The sequence below is a fragment of the Eptatretus burgeri genome, chromosome 2 (assembly GCF_056783735.1).
Source record: "Eptatretus burgeri isolate ZD-2024b chromosome 2, Ebu_testis_v1, whole genome shotgun sequence".
NCBI classification, from domain to species: domain Eukaryota; kingdom Metazoa; phylum Chordata; class Myxini; order Myxiniformes; family Myxinidae; genus Eptatretus; species Eptatretus burgeri.
Genome location: NC_140962.1, coordinates 42,513,415 through 42,513,883, shown reverse-complemented (window position 1 = coordinate 42,513,883; position 469 = coordinate 42,513,415).

Here is a 469-nt window from a genome sequence, read left to right as displayed (position 1 = left end):
CGCGAATTCGCAACAATTGTTTGATTCTGGGGCCACAATATAAATTATATGAGATTTTTGCATATATTGCTCACGGGAGAAGCGTCTGATGGCAGGTTAAAAGTGCCCTGTCCAATGGGAGCGAAGTTGCTGAAAGCACACGACACACACACACAGCACATGCGCAAAATGTCTCCTTTGCGCTCAAACATCATTTTGAAAGTCCCTATTGCCAGTAAATCATCAATTAATTTAAACGTTCTCCACTGATGCGTCATCACCTCCCAATGGTCTCGGTGGGAGCAGCCTGTTCAGTGTTCAGCTCTCCACTTGGAGGTTGCAGAGTCGAGGCGGAGTCGCTAATGCTGTTGTAGAATCTTCTTCATAACCATCTTCATAACAGTGATCCCATGATCACGAATGCCATGTTGCCCATAGGCCTTGCTTATGTCGAGAGAGAGGTGTATTTTTTTGACTGCATGAAAAGAGA